General features: G+C 37.2%; 1 protein-coding gene across 1 annotated transcript in view; it reads right to left on the minus strand.

The window, feature by feature from the left end:
- The window catches only part of TAF1B (TATA-box binding protein associated factor, RNA polymerase I subunit B), a 47,593-nt gene that overhangs the window by 13,116 nt on the left and 17,669 nt on the right, over positions 1-16,808 (minus strand). The window lies entirely within an intron of this gene.

Raw genomic sequence — 16,808 nt, forward strand, 5'->3', positions numbered from 1 at the left:
AGCTTCACAGCCCTTTACTGGACTCACTCCACTGCATTCACATCTCCTTTGCAGTGGATAGCCCAGAATTGAACCCCAGCACTCCTGGTGTGTCTTACCAATGCTGAGCAGAGAGGAAGGATCACCTTCCTTGAGGACTTGTGCAGTCACCACAACCTTTCAAAAATTATTGGCAGTGACGTTGAGATGACACCAGCCAGCTGCCTCAGCACTTCTGGCAGCATCCCATCACAGCCCATGAACCTTCATACATCCAGTTTGTTCCCTAACCTGCTTCTAAAAAACTGAGGTAAAAAAAACATTCATCACTTTAGCCTTCTCCTTGGTCTTTGTGACCATATTCACATTCAGCAGCAGGCCCACATTCCCTAGAACCCTTCCAGAGAATCTTTAATGTAGTGTCATTTAAAAAAAAGAATTCCATATTTGCATATTTACTAGTGAAAATAAATCTACAATTCTCTTTTCAAAACTAGTGACTGCATGAGGAAAATTCTCCCAATTTCTACTGAAGCTTTCAAGCTAGAGAAGAATATAACTAACAGACAGATTTTGACATGTTTACTCATAATGAACTCAAGAAGACCTGAAGTTTGCGTAAGTATAGACTGTAAGGTCTGACCTTCATTTCTTAATACCTGAACTGTTTCATTAAACATTCTTAATTCTCTTGAATTTACCTCTCAAAGCAATAATTTAGGTTGTTCAGGCTACTTTATCATTTTAAATGTATAAAAAGCAATGCTTTTTCTGCTTTAGTTGGTGGTTCTAATTCAGCAGAGTACTTTATCATGTATTCATATTTTATAAAGTCAATTTGTGCATATGGAACCTTCCTTTAATAGAAATTCAGCAGGTGTTTACCCTTCATGCACAACTTCAAAACTTCCTCCAACAAGGGTGAATTCAATGCGGTTTTATTCAATAATTTGTTTTCATCAATTTTAATATAAGCTATGTAACCAGTGCTCAAATTTTGAGTGATTACCAACATTTCATTTTCTTTTTTTAAATTATCTCCCCTCAAACTGTAGTTCAGACTTGCTTAACCGTATGAACACATGCTTAAGCAAATGAATAATTCTGCTGTCACTTACTATTACACATGTAACTTTTTGCAACAGTTAGGAAGTTGTATCATGTTCATTAAAGTTTCTAAACAGTGTTAAAAATTGGCTCAGACTGCTCCAGGACTATCTTGAGAAACAAGAAAAACATGCATTACCAGAGTTCTGCAGTAGACCAGGCTCACAGTACTTTCTATTCCTTTTAAAAAGCAGTGCTAAATTGAATACCAAAATGATCTTGGAACACAACCTGAATCATATGTAACTTCTCTTGAGCGTAGTGGGAGAAAAATTAAAGTCTCAGATAATTCAAATAAGAACATTACATAAATATTATTCCTAATTAGATATAAAGGAAATATCCTTTTCCCTTTAATGAAAAGAATTAGTAGCTTCTTAATAATATATCACAGATGAAAATCAATTACAATACCGGGAATTCAGTCACTTGAAGTAATCCCATTCTCAAACATTAAACTATCACCAGTGGAGCTACCTGCACAGTCTAATTTAATACCAAGGTACTTTAAGGAATACAGCTCTTAATTGAAGTACTCAAGGTAGACACTTTTATCACCTTCTACCTGAGCTTCTCTCACTGTACCAGGGCAAGGAGACAGCCTTCCTATCCTAGGCACTGTTGAATCATACCTTCCTTGCCAGGCCCAACACTTACTTTTGTTTCAAAGCTTGTGTTTGCAATTTACAGAAGTCAAACTGGTTCTTTTTCATAATGGCTAGAAAACACTCTGCTTTGCAATGACAACCAAGGCTTTCCTTTTTTTGAAGGCAAACAAGTGGTATAAAAACCACAAATAAAAATTAAGACTGAGACCTACCACTTGGCTTATTTTAAAAAGAGTGTTAACAGACAAAAACAGTTCCTCGTTGATGTGTGTTCATAAGATATCTAAACACATTTGGGACATGCAGATTTAGGAAGGGCATCCTAATAGACCACAAAGACCAACCAAATCAATTGCTACTTTCCAGAGCTTAACCCCCCTAAGCTCAAAAACATTCACTGCAGTACTCCTGTTGCTACAATGCAGCACTGAGTCATGACCACGCTTCCAGGAGCACAGTCATCTCTGGAACTGTGAGCTGCAAGGATAAGCTGGATCCAGCACAAGATCACACCTCCGCAGGACACATCACAGCAAAGGGCCAAAGGCTGAAAGGTCGAGGACTGAGGAGACTGCTGGGTTATTTTAGGAATCAAGCACTGGCTGTTTTCACCAGTCACTGCATACCCTGCTTAATTCTGGAAGAGCTGTGAGTTCATACATCAAATCTTTTATTCTGTAAATATTTATTCTTTTATTCAAACTTACTGCAAGGGTTAAAAGAGAAAGAACTCCCAAATTCCACACAACCAACACCAAAAGTGTTGGGACAATATTAAGAAAAAGCAAGATACAGCAAACAAGCAGCCTCATAATTAATAAAAGTTATCACCTTCTACCTAGCTATGCATCTCTGCCAAAAAAAAAAAAAAAAAGAGAGAACCTGATAAAACAAGTTGCACTGGAAGTCAACCAGCAAATCCACTAGGAAAGCAAGATACAGAGCTGGGGCCTCCTTCTTTCAGGTAAAAAAACTCTGCCTCCAGCACCCCATGATTAAACCCCAAGGGAGGAGTACTTGGACAACAGAGGACAGTGTTAGATCATATGCCATGCTCTCTTCAATTGTAACTTTCACTTATCCAATCATAAATTAAAAAATTCAAGTTGTATTTCTGTGCTAAATATTAGGACAACTCCCCTGTCCATCAACATGTGGAGTCACTGAGCTCTCACCTTGTTTCAAGAACCTGGGAAACAGTATAAAAGCCACACATAAAACTCAAGTTACAAACCCTTGAGGGCACCTAATAATTCCAGGAAGACTGACAGAAAACCCTTTTAAAGTTATGCCACTTGCTAGCCTTTTCTGGAGTTTCGCAAGCTGGGATTTCTTCAAGACTGATCAACAATGCTGACAGAGTCTGTAACTTGTCTAGATGGGGTACTGAGGTTACCAAGAACTTTTCTTAAGCTTTGTCTTTAAAATCTTTGCATGTTATTCCCACATGTGACAAATAAGGTAGCTACAGGTCTTCTCCAGAAAGCAGTACAGAACATTAGTACTACTTGAGAGTACTTCCCCCTGCCCTCCTCCCCAACAACCTCAGCTGAGCACAGGAGAACAAAATACACACTTTTGAGAGTGAAGAAGTGTCTAGAACAAGATTTTTATAATAATAAATAGTCATTAGACTATTTAAATTGGTTGTCTTTATCTTTCAAAGTTACATGGCATTTTTCACCCATATTAGAAAACAACAAGCTGGTTTTCAGGAGCAGAGGAGCCAAACTATTAGCATGATAATCAGATCACAGTAACAGGTAATTGTTTTGGGTAAGCCAAGATTGCAGCCTCTCCTACTTGTTAGGACAATATCAGAATGTTGCTGATCAACAAGTAGAAAACAATATGCACTGGCTGGCTTTCTAGAATAATTTGCAGGCTCTATATTTTCTTGTTTTAAATGTGGTCTGACTGACTCTCCTCTTAGATGACTGTATAGGCCACTTCCTTCTTGTGTATCAGGACAATATCCCTGCAGGCATTAAGGCATTACTTACATATTCACAATACTCACAACTCGGTTTATTTTACAATGACAATGTTCTATCCTTTCTGACAAGAATTAATTATACAGTTGCTTTAAATTTTCCCTTCCATTTTTCCTTCTTTCCTGTTCAGTACTTTTTCTGCAGCACAATTCCCTTCCTCACCATCCTTCTACCTGTGAATTTCCATCTTGAGAACTGTTTTTTCCCATGCCTGTACATTCTCTAAAGTTCTACCTTCACTTAGGCTGTTTATGTTCCATAGTGGATGTTTTTTCCCAAGTGATTTGTTTAATGACCATTTAATACTGGAATCTAATAAGGTCCAACTCATTTTTGCATTATCAGCTTTTTGTAGGTCTCTGGGAGTCATCTGACATTTAAAGTTGGACATGATTGCAATTATCCAAAACTCAGCAAGGCTTCATCATTTTTAAGATGACAAATTCAGCCTAAACCAAGTTGGAACAAGGGTGTACCAAACTTGTCAGGAAACAGCCTAAGAAAGCCACTTAACTTGAAGGTTTGGGAAACATCAAGTTATGAGGGTTGGAGAAGGGGTTTTATGGAACACAATCCAGAATTTTGGTTCAAACCTTCTGTAAAGCAAGGTATGCCCATACAATAAAATATATTTACTGTAAAAATAATAAATCAAATGGCTGCCCTAATGTGTGTAAATATCTTTGAATGCAGACTGCATTGAAACACATACCCAAGAACCCAAGCAGCTTTACATTTACATAAGGTAAAATTAGGTACCAACAATGAGCACAGCAGTCAAGTTCTCTACAACACTTCGCTCACCCTACTTTGCTCCTGCTGCTCAAGTGGTTCAGATATATCTGGTCATCTGTAGCAAGAGCCTGATGTGGGACGACACCAGCCACAGTGCATACAGGTTACATAAAAGAATTGACAGTAGAAACAATAACTGTATCAACTGTGAAATTTGCATCCAAATAATATTTAAAACTGAATGAAATGACCTTGTGAACCAATCATTAAAAACTTGTGGTCAGCAAGCCTAAACTTCTAGATTACTAATGATTTTTTTTGCCATGCTTTTTGCGTATTCTTACAGAACTAGTGATCTGGCTACCTCCCATATAAACACATACCAATGAATCTAGCTGATATATTTTTAAACGACACTGTTTTTCCCCCTTACCTGACCACTATCTACCTCACAGGGACCACCACCATCCCACTTGAAACAGCTGCAAACTAATACAACAGCCATCACACACAAATTAAACGTGCTTTAATATTGTGTATTATGAATACAAACTTCTAAAAAATAAGAAACACTCAAAATTTTTTTGCCATCTAACCTCGCTGGAAAAAACCTAATATAATCAAATTTGTTGCACAGTTAGATTCTATGTAGCCTTTTCAGGAAAGCCTTCTTTGCCAGAGCGTAAGGTATACAAAAAGGCAAATGCAATGTTAAAGGGAATCTTTAAAGGTTCCTTCCAACCCAAACCATGTCGTGTTTTTGTGACACTGTAAGCACTGTTACCACTGCCAGACAGATACGTCCCAGGCTTGTGATTTGCTGGTGAGTGTGAAAGTATACTGGGGAGAACCACTGCACCCTGCTCCTACCTCCTTTCCTAGGTCACCATCTGAAACGGGAGAACAGATTCCATGAACCTCGAGCCTGACTCAATGCAGTCATTCTTATGTGGACTAAATGAGTGGATAGATGTCTTCAAATCCTGATACCCATGAATCACATACAGATGCTGATGTAACAGTGAGAGGGTGTGCCTGGAATCATTAAAAGGGAACCAAATGACAAGAAGAACAAAGACAGGTGAAACTGCTACAACTCCATTTAGATAACTGCTAAGAAATATGCATCTTGTGAGACTTCTGACACTGGGAAAGACATAAAGAGACCAAGCCTGCTGTCAAACAGAAAGGGTAACAAAAAGGTTAAGACAGGAAAAGGAAATCAATTTGTCCATCTTGATGCCAGGCAAAGAAGTTGCCCGAGTTATCTGTCTGGTAAAAAATGAGAAGGGGAAAAAAAAAATTCAAGTCACCATTTGAAAATCATAGATGTCACACTGGCAGCCTCTCTCTTGCTCTCTCCTTTAATAACTGTTTCAGCTGCAACAGCTACTACATCTTAAAATCCCAAATTACTCCTGATCATTGTTGTAGAGGAAATGAGAAGGATCTTTGTACAGCAAAAAGATTAATGTTAGAAAATGACTCAATAAACAACGGTTTTGCATTTTTGAGAAAAACATTAGGTGTGCTAGGATATTAGATTGCATTACATTGACACAGGCAGTTTTTACTGAAGAATTCAAGATGGCACCAGGATGACCCAGCAACCCACAAACAAGAGAAAAAAGCTAACTGAACACCCAATATAGATGTACTCCTTTACTAGGAAAAAAAGTTTCATTGGCTACCTAGCAGACCTTTCAATAGGCTCCTTCAGAGGAAGACATATTTTTCATTACACAGTATCCAGTTAAAGTGGTTTCTGAATTAATGAGTTTCAATATTATTAGAGAGACACGTGCTCGAGCATTAACCTGTTCATGCTCACAGGGTAAGTCTGACAAATATCACTTTTGTAAAAAATGTAGTTTTTCTACAAACAGAGAGTAAAGCTGAACGGTCATAATGTATTGAAATTTAAGAGACTGGGAACAAATTTTATTGAATTTCATAAATATTTCAGTAGGTTTGTTTTCTTTCTTCATTAAGTAATGCTTTAAGACAGGTATGGACAAGCTAGAGTTTCTGTTACACAACAGCAAGCTCCCATGATAAACTTGATTACAATAACCCTTTCAGCAGTGAACTTCCTCCTCAGCTTTTTTTTCTTTCAAATAAAAGCCTCACCCTTGCTTCTTTTCATTCTGCACTACTTTCTACTGAACAAGTACTGCATGCACCTGTTAAAATGCACAAAAAATACAGAGTTACACTGAAAAAAAAAATCCCACGGATAGAAAAGCACCCACCCCCAATCAAAGTAAGATTACAAGGTATCTCAAAACACCAGCGGACAAAAGCAGGAATGGCTGGCTTGTTTTGGAAAGTAAAAGCAGCATAGATGATTAGCAGAATTTATATAGACAGAATTTTATCCCTCATAGAAAAAAATTTTTTTTTAAATAAACAAGAATGACCGGCTTCTGTCTTAATTTGAATTCTTTAAATAGTTACCACTAAGAAAAAGAAATTAAAAAATCATATGGCAATTAAGGTCATTCAAATTTTAGTCAGGAAAAGAGGCTCTTACACCTGAGACCTGGAATGTTTTGAGAAGAGGACCTCAGCAAACAGAGGAATATGTCTAAAAGCCAGTCTGGTGGATATACTTTCCAGGGAAGCAGAAAGCCTTTGTCATTCCAGTTCGAATACTCCAGGAGAAAACAGCAAGCATTTTGACCTGTATTCATGAGTTCATTAACAGATTTAGTCAGGAATTACTCCCTTTGAATCAGACCCAAACTAAAACATGCAATCCACCAAAACCCAGAGTGTTAGACAAACCAAATGGCAGAAGTTTCCTGTGAGCTATGTGATGACTTGAAGACATGGGGTTTAGCCAGTAGCACATTTTTAAGAGATACAAAATCCTTTCAAAAAGCCAGGTGTGAAAAAAAACCCAACTAAATACAGGGACCACTTTATAGCATTTAGAAACTCTTCAGGTTTCCTCGTGACTGTGCCACAAACCCACCTCGTTGCCTCAGGCAGGTGCCTTTGTCCCAGTTTTCCACCTTGTGAGAGAGCAGCACAACACGACCCCTGAGAGCCCAGCCCTGGAGGAGCAGCCACCAGGCAGCATTGCATGACGAGGGGGAATGACCAGCAGCAAAGGACGAGAAAGAACCAAATATTCTGTAACTGAGCTGGCTTCATGGGGTGTGCACTAATGTGGGCTTAAACCCACATATTAAATGAAGAAAAGGAAAAGACATACAGAGCATCTCACCACTTCCTGCATGCTGAACCAAGACACTATCTTGGTTTAGAAACATTGTGAGATGAAATTATTAAGGACTACACCCTAGTGCACTTACACAGTCTCAGCTAAAGCATATCCACTTCAGCAATTCCTAAATTCCATATGCTTAACTTTAAAACCTTAATCATTATTAAAAGAAATGAAAAGAAGATAGTATTAGCTTAATCTATTCACAAATCCAAGATACATGCTTACTTTTAGGGCCAGAAGAGGACTGCACAGAACTGAAGACTGTTTAGAAATACTAAGGGTATGAGGATAAAGTGCAAAAATCCTTAAACTTCCACCTCTGTCAGCCGAGGATGGCTCCCCCATGACCTAGAATTTATCTACTCTCAGATGCCTTTTTGCATTTCTCCTCTTGCCACATTTCTAGGCCAGGTTTCTTGAAAGCGTTCCTTCTTCCTCCTGGCATTGGGATCACTGCTACTACTCAACAGCAAGGAAACTTACATTGTGAGTTATTGAACAAGAAATTCCCTTAGTTCCTCCACCAAAACAAACCGAAAGATCACTAGAAAAATATAAGCATAAAAAATCTTTTTTCAAAAAGCAAAGTTTTTGCCTAAGAAAAATGTGCAGTCTTAATTGCTTAGAATTCTTTGCCATAGGCTAGACATACCCCTTTTATGCAATGATTTTGCATACTTTTACTATTTAGTCATTCCTCAACATTTTTCAAGTTGAATAAGAAACATCCCCAGATCTCTAAATCTGAAACTTTATGGGATCTTATTTAGTTCACCTAACTTAAAGGTTTGAACTATGATTTAAAATAGTTACTGTGAGATAACTGGTTAATGAAAAACAGAGTTTTATAATCTTTAAAAAACTCTACCCAGAACACAAAAACCACAAACTGAAACTGTAACTGAAATCCCAGAACAAACAAAAAAGTGGCTGTACTACATGAATTCAGCAGCAAGGAAGCAAAATGTGCATGGAGGGATTTATGAACCAAGCAAGCCATGACATCACCAAACATCTGTCCAGCTTCACACCATTTGCGGCTGAGTCAGCAGCAAGATCTCTGCTTTTTTTTTGTTCCAGATCCCTTTCCCTTCATGGCATTGGTACAGTCAGCATCTGGAACTTTTAACATCCAGAACATCCTCTAACACGAGGAGTTTCACCAGTTACCCACAAATGTATGAAGCCTCATCTCCTGCTGTTTGATTCTGAACCTGCAGACCAGTAACTTCTTCTAACAGCTCCCAGTCTTTGTATTGGAAGAGACAATGAACAATTGTCTCCTAAATATGTTCTACAAACTACAACTACGTTTTCCTCTTAGTGACTTCTTTAGGTTGAAAGGTAAGTAGATAATATTGTTTCATGTAGGAAAATGGTCCCTAGGTTTGATGATCCTTGTTGTGACTCTCTGTACCTCTTAATTCTTCTGCAACTTTGAGAAAAGGGAGGGTAAGAAAAGCAAAACACCCAATCAAAATTCCATACAGTATTTAAGATACAGGTGCATGACAGTTTTATACATTAACATAAAATTGTTTTGATCTCCATTTTTTTATTAGATGTTAGGAGTTACTAGAAAATAATTCCAATGTAGCTGGGCTACAACAACCACATGTTCAAAAACTGCATCATGAAGGGATTACAGAAAACTGTATAATTAAGATCGCACAGATATTTAAACTAAGGCTGGTACATAAAACTAATAGCATTGATAACACCAGCTTTCAGAGAACACTACAAATCAATTTTTCTTAATACTATTTTCTCCACATAGAATAAAGATATTTAAGTGAACTGTTGGACAGGAAGAAAGTTTGAGAAATTTCAAGCAGTATTGCTCCCTTTGTATTGCCATAACTATGAAGCTCTGAGGTTATATATCTCAGCAGACACAAAATGGGGAAGGTTTGACTTGTTCCAAACTGCTCATAACAGAGGATTCACAATTATATCAAGAAAAAAGAGAAGAAAAGTGAAAAAAACAAGACTGAATAGAATTTGGAGGACTAAGTAACCTGTAGGTATACTTTTGTTTTCACTGGAACTTTTTGTTTAAAATTATCATTATTCTCTAAAAATTACTTCTGCATCTCTAAGTAATCTTTACTTATACCAGTGACATGCATTTTACTTTTTCCTACAAGGTTTACTCATCAAAAATGGTCAGCAGACCATTTTATTTAAAAAACCATCTTCAGACTAGAAAATCGTTTAACATATCATTAGCATAGCATTGTCGTCATCTATCAAATTAGCAACACCAAAGCAGCCGCCGAGAGGCTGCTTTATTATTTCCACAATAACAATTTCAGCACAGTTACCACACACAATACTCAAAATACAAAAGTATACAGAGAATTTTACTCCTCCTTAGACACTGGGATAAAAAACATAAAGCCCTAGTACAGTGATTCAGTTCATCTGTACCTCCTAGAAGAGCACTATAATTAGGAGACTAAATCCACACCCACAAATAAAGAAACACCAGCACTTAAGAAATACTGTCAAGTTTATAAACTTCTATCCACATACTCAAAGTCTGTAATGAAGCAAATGCTAATCCTTATGCTTTTAAGTTGATGAAATTATAGTACCATAAATAGCATCTTTGATATAAAACAATCACAAAGAATGAACTATCATTTGCTGTATAAAAGCATTCAGCCACATTGCATCCAATTTAGGGTAAAAATAAAGGAATGACACCTGCAAACCTAAGGGATGCATCAGCCTGAAGAGCAGGACAAATACCTGTATTTTTAGCAATGCTAAAAGGTCATAATGAGATTTCCAAGGATCTTCAGTGGTCAGTATTACAGCTTCATATAAACATACACCATGAGCTATGAGCTGAGTGCTCTACAGCCATTCCTAAGTGACACCATCCCCACAAACAATGTGCTTTACGCTGAGCACTTCATGGTTCAGGTACAGAACTTGCTCTTCCCTGTGCTGCAATAAAGGTCACTGGTCATCTGTTTTATTATGTGAGAAGATATTAAGTCTTTCAGTATTCGAAAGAATGATGAAAAAGTATGTAGGCTTTGTTCTCAGAGCAGAGTGGGAAGAATTACCATTGTGAGTGAAAACAGCATGCAAACTTTACAGGCTTGCACAGACCTCCAGGAAAAGACCTGAGTGTAGGCAAGAAGAGAGAAGCATCAATACACTAATAATAGTCTCTCTGCTAATCTCTATCTATCCTTCCTCTTGGATCTACATTTGAGTGATCTAATGAACATACTCTCAGTAAGTGAGAGAGGTAGATCCTTTTCAAAGCTTCCCAGGGAAGATCCTATCTAAGTTCATACACTTCAAACACGGGAAAATATTTGTGATATGCTCCTGAATGCAGGAAACGAAACAAAAACAGCTTGAAGTATCTAAAACAAAATGCAAACAAGGGTTTCCAATGTGAGTAAGTCAAGCAATACACTAAGATACAGGAGTGATAGTTTCCTTGTGTTATTTACAAATTCAAAGAACTAGTTTTCAATAAACCAGTAATACTGATACTACTTCTGGTCAGAACATAGATAAATCATTTAACCAATCCTAGAAGTATATTTTATACAAACTTTATAACAAGCTAGCAGAGATTATTAGAAATTACTAGTGATTGAATGCCAAATAACTTCTAAAATTGAGCCATTACCCTTGATAGCCCAGGTCTACAACCAGTTCCTAATTTTGGTTATATACAGCAGGTAACTGTCAAAGCACTGAGCAACTGTCTTTCCTTAATCCATGAGAAACCTTCCAATTTTATGTTTTCCTCCAGGCGACTTGACAGTTCTTCTGCCCCCAACATTCACAGGGAAATCAAAATCAGGAAGCGTCTTAAACTACTTAAACTTGTCAGCTAAATTTACAAAACAAAATGGCTTTTACTATGCTTGAACAAAGCTGAATTGATTCATACACATTTTTGTGGCACATCCCCATGTAATTCAAACCAGTTTTTACAAAGCAACTGAGTTGCTGGATGATCACAAGGCACTAAGTGCTTATATGGTGCAAATATTAACAACGATATTTCACCTGCAATATCGCCTGTAATAAAGACAATAAGAGAGAGTATAAATCTGAGGTTCTGTGTCTTTAACCTGCTTGTCATAGCAAAACTCTGCAACATTTAACCATATTGTAACATAAATTATTAACTTTACATCATCATTTTGAATGTGGATGACAAGGCCCACATTGGGTAATACTGCACAAGGATACAAGTCCTAAGTTTAAACCTTGTTCTCAAGTAGTACAGAAAACAACATAAAACCATGTAACTCCTAAATGTGAAAGCAGAGGCATTAGACCTCTCCAAACACAGTCATGGTAGGTCACTACACTCACAGACAAGTCCGTAATATTCCTTTTTATTGTGGAATAATGGGATAAAGGGAAAACCACAGAAAAAAAAAGATCCCCTTTCTGAAGCAGAGGGGGTGTTTGACTGCAGTGCTGTTCCTGTAGCACTCCAGAACAATCTCCTGGATTAAAAAAAAAAAAGACAAGAAACAGCACTATAGATATTCTGCAATGAAACAAGATGTTAATGTGACTAAGCCATAAGCAGCAGGGAAACTAAAAACCAAACAACCCCAAAACCTTGAATTTCAATGCCACAGGTAAATGGGTAAGTCATGAAACAAATATGAAGAAAAGTGAGATTGTTTTGTAACTGGAAAAAGAATACAAATCCATATCATTAAAATCATATGTAAGGAAGAGAAAAATTTATGTCTGCAAAAAACCACTATCTGATAAAATGGAGTATTTTACAAAGGAGAGGCACAGATAATTTACACACAAGAAGCTTCAAGGAAATAACTGAGGAGTTCTCTGAAACACAAATGTTTTTTAAATAATCTTACGAAATTCTAAACATCAAAGGGTTCTCCACATTAATATGCAGTATTTAAAAAAATGTAAAAGGGGAGATTCAGGAACTCTAGAATGATTAGCTTGGCATGGATCCTGAACAAAATAATACTATGGCAATGGGAAAAATAGAAGCTAAAAATATCCTGTCAGTCAAGCAACCTTCATAAGGTCAGGAGAGGAGAGCAGAGAGCTGACTGAAGCTCCAGCTCCCACAAGAAGCTGATCTGAAAAACCTTTTTTCTTCTTCATGGGAAAGCTAAAGGGGACCCAAATCAAAATTACCACCAAAGTCTCACTGGAAGAATGTAACTCATAATTTACTCAAAAGTCAAGAGTGGCTCTGTGGGAAACAAAGCATGCAGAACAAAGGACCAAAACAGAAGCATCCTTGATGGCAGAGGAGTAGCTTGGCAAATTCATCTCAGAAATCGGATCTCTCAAATCTTCAGCAGAAGTGAGCTTTTACTGAAGCTGACACAGAATGATGGGTGACAGAAGGATTAGTGTCAGAGAAATATGGATATAAAACTGCTGCCAAGAATAAAGTCAAGCAACACTAGAAAAAGGGGAAAAAAAGGAAAAGAAGAAGAAAAAGAAAATATAAACCATAGAATACTGTAAAAGAAGAAACCAGAGACCTGGAAAGTTTCCAGGTAGCATGGAGAAGAATGATCATCTCTCAATCGTTGAAGAAGCCTTTCACTCTTAAACAAAAGAGGAAAGAAATTTAACAATCCAAGCTAGAGAGGGTGTGTGTGTGAATGTTAAAGTGTAAGGTATATATTCCTCCAACACAAATAAAATAAATCCAAAGCATCTTACAGAATAAAGCATTCCACACTCAAGTGGCACATTCTCAAAAGAGCTGAAATTTTCCAGTCTGCTTTATAAATACATTATAGTATCTACTTCAACACCTATCACAGACTATTTTTAGAGAAAAGAAAGCCTTGGATGAATTAGAACTTTTCTTAGAGTAGTAAACATTTGTTTTTCAACTCTTCAATTTCCCATCAAAGTCAACATCAGTTCATAATGGAGCATGAATAAAAAGTCCTTATTAAACTGAACATAATGAGAGCTCCCCAGAGGTACCAGCCTAACCCAACACTGACAAAAGAGATATAAATTTAATGTAGAATGATAAGCTACTAAGCCTGAAAGAAAAAAGGTATCAGGCAGAAGAAAGGAACAAGAAGACTTTCAGTTAAGTGGGATAAAGAGGAGAAAATCCCAACATGCTTTTGACTTTCATGAATGTTCTCTCATGTCCACAGCAGTGATTTATGACAAGCGACAGCATACTGCTGCCACTTTTCAAGAGTTTTCCATGGGTAAAGGTAAGGAAGATGCAAACAGCAGTCTCAGATGGAAGTTTAGGAAACATTTCTGTATCATGGAAAAATCAGAAGAGTAACACTGGGGGTTTTTTAAGAATCAAGACATCTAGGGATGGAAATATGTGAATTATATAGAGCAGAATTCAAACTAAACAGTGATTCTGTTAATATAACTTGGAAGTTGGATGTGTAAAAAGAAACAAAAAATAAGAAGTTATACTAAAACAACCCAAAAGTAATGTGGATGGCAACTTTATCATGTTGCAAGGTCAAAGCTCTTAAAGTAAATACATTTCTTGTTATAAAACAGCACTACTCAAGGGATCATAAAAACAAACAAAAAACACAGAAAAAGAGAGGAATGGAATTAAATTACAAAACAAAAAAGGAAGTATTTTTAAGGTGCAGGTTTCTAGACAGCAAGGTATATCAACAACACTGTCAACACTAAAACATTCAGTGGCCTTGTAAAAGAGAGGTTTCAAGCAGACTTAGAATTGTGCAGCTACTTCCATCTAAGAGTAAGGAGGAGGTGGAAAGAAAGGGTTATATAGAGAAGCCATTCCATGACCACACTCCACGGCAGAAGTAGCAAGGATAATTTAGTAAATACGCATTCCTTTCATCTTTGAGGGCAGGTTGGTGGACAGTTCTGAACAGAATTCGACTAACACCCACCAACTTCAACTTCCTCCCGCCCCCCTCTTTAAGAAAAAAAGATTCTTAACTCCTTCTTTCCTAAAATCATTATTTTAAAGTTGGAGAAGAGACTGAGAGAAGGGAATTTCACTGAAATCACACACTGGGCTCCTTGCCAAGTCCAGATACTTGTGCATCTACAGATAACCATTCCCAAAGCTCCTTAGAACAACAGGATCTGAAAGATTCTTATAAGACTACACCTATCCTGTTGCACACAGCACATACTCCAAAGTGACGTGTTTGTTATCTTCAATACTTCAGTAAATCATGTTGCCCAATAGCCATGGGAGTGACCTGCTTACCCATATATACATGTACATTTAAATGTGTGTGTGTGCAAAGAATGTGAGAATCAAAATCAAAAAGTACTTTCGTACTAAAAAAACCATTTACAATCCATTAAAAGTAAAATACACCAAAAAGTAATGAGTTTTATAAAAATAATGAAATCTAAAGGTAAATTTGAGACAGGAAAAGACAACCAATTTTAAAGTACAAACAAAATAACTACATACAAGGTAATTTGGTAAACAGTCCTGAGTCAAAAATGTAAGGCCAGACAGATCTGGCAAGGACAAGCTGTTGCTAGTTTAAAAGAAAAGGGATGCTTTAATCAATTTTGCATGAGTATAAAGATGAATCCCTAAAAGCAAAATAGAGGATGTGTATCTTAAGGATGTATCCCTACTTCAAGCAGAAATGGAAGAGGGAATTTGTGTGTAGCTCCAGTGTAGGACAAACAGTATCAATAAAATAAAACAAGCTGAAAGCAAATTATCCACTGAACTTTATATATACTAGTACTGACTTACAAACACGTTTTAACTCCTACACTAAGGGGCTTTAAAGGAAGTAGATATCCTGTACATTAGAAAGGAAACTTACACCTAAAAAAGATGATTGCGCTTATCAAAGACGTACTGGTTACTGGCACAAGCCAGTGCATCTCAAAGCAGAGATTTACTATAGTTAAACAAATTGCAAAACAGCAAAAAAACCTTCTTGATCTCCTGCACAGAACAAAACCAAAACCTTAAGTATCTTATTCTTTCTTGATACATAAACAAAAAGTTTTAATCAAATGGAATAAGAATACTTGTTTTAGAAAAAGGAAATTTTGCTCTTCCTCTCCTGTACTGGCAAGTTAGAACTTCTGAAATAAGTAAGAGCATCTTGTTACTGCTGCTGTTTGCCCTGTGAACCCTCTAACCACGCATTAGGTAAAACCCATTTTCCAAAGGCTAACTTCTAACATACACATGATCTTAATAGAGGAAGGAATAAATAGGATGATAATAAGTAAAAGCTTAGAAAAGAGACTTGAAGCAATGGAAAGACAAACAACTCATTTTACACAAAGATCTTCTATAAAGTACTTTTATCCTTCCTAAAATACTTGTGAGGTAGTACTTACCTTCAGCTAGGACCTGACACCTGTCTAATAGTTATGCATCATGATAAAGATGATGAGGAGAGCTGGAGGCTCCTTTTCTCTTTACTTACGAGACAGTCATGCCAGAGCTCCCAGACTTCTGGACAGCAGTGTCCACAACCTTTGTGGCAGGTATTTTAAATAAAGTTCAGTTTGAGCAGAATGAAGAATTATGCCCTTCTTGTAAGCTGTTCCATTACTAAAATATGAAGAGCCTATCTGCCACCTACACTGAAAATGTGAAATAGAATACAAGGCATACCTGAGGTTTGAAGGGACTCCCTGAGATTACCCAGAGTCCAATGCATCTGCTCAGAGCAGCGTCAACTACAGCAACATGCTCAGGACTGTGTCCCATCAGGTTTTGTGCACCCCACAGTGGTTCAGGGTCACCTGTTCCAGCATTCAGTCATCCTTACAGTAAAAGTTTGTATTTAAATGGAATTTCCTGTATTACATTTTGTGCCCGTTGACTCCTGTCCTTCCACTGTGCACCACCAAGAAGAGAGCCTGACTCCATCCCCACCCCTTCCTGACAGGTATTACTGAAATTACTGAAATGCCCCCCAGCCTTCTCTTCTCAGTGACAAAAAACCCAGCTCTCTCAGCCTCTCCTTGCACAGCAGATACTGTAATCACCTCTAATTCCTAAATAGTATGCAGGACAGGGAAAAATGGTCAGTGATACAGACTCTATTCCTAAGTTACACAGCACAGAAGTTCATTACAGCTGGGAAGCCTGAGACTAGTCACATTCTTTGTACATTAAATACTACTAATAAATGACAA

Source organism: Neopelma chrysocephalum, unplaced genomic scaffold (assembly GCF_003984885.1).
Source record: "Neopelma chrysocephalum unplaced genomic scaffold, ASM398488v2 Primary Assembly neopelma1_80b, whole genome shotgun sequence".
Classification (NCBI taxonomy): Eukaryota; Metazoa; Chordata; class Aves; order Passeriformes; family Pipridae; genus Neopelma; species Neopelma chrysocephalum.